The sequence below is a fragment of the Meleagris gallopavo genome, chromosome 19, assembly GCF_000146605.3.
Source record: "Meleagris gallopavo isolate NT-WF06-2002-E0010 breed Aviagen turkey brand Nicholas breeding stock chromosome 19, Turkey_5.1, whole genome shotgun sequence".
Classification (NCBI taxonomy): domain Eukaryota; kingdom Metazoa; phylum Chordata; class Aves; order Galliformes; family Phasianidae; genus Meleagris; species Meleagris gallopavo.
The window spans coordinates 28,611-29,058 of NC_015029.2; positions in this window are offsets into that span (position 1 = coordinate 28,611).

Below are 448 nucleotides of genomic sequence, written 5' to 3' on the forward strand. Positions count from 1 at the left end.
GGCTGTGTCTTTGGTCCCCAGGGCTGGTACTGCCCTTCGGGCTTTGGCTTTAGGCCTGGGGCCAGTGCCAGCCTTTCTGGCTGTAGATGTGGCTTTAGCCCCAGGGCTGCTATGGGCCTCTGTGGCTGTAACTGTAGCTTTACAGCCTAGGGCTGGTGCTGGCCTCTCGAGTTGTGGCTGTGGATTTGGGCCCAAAGCTGGTGCTGGCCTCTTGTGCTGTGACTGTGGCTTTAGGCCCTGGGGCCAATGCTGGTCTCTCAGATTGTGGCTTTTGGCCTTGGGGCCAGTGATGGCCTGTTGGGCTGTGACTGTGGCTTCAGACCCTTGGCCTGCTTCTGGCCTCTTGGGCTATGGCTGGTGCTGGCCTCTTAGGCTGTGGCTTTTGGCCCCGGGGCCGTTCCATCTTCTCAGGCTGTGTGGCTTTAGGCCCAGGGCTGGTGCCAGTCTG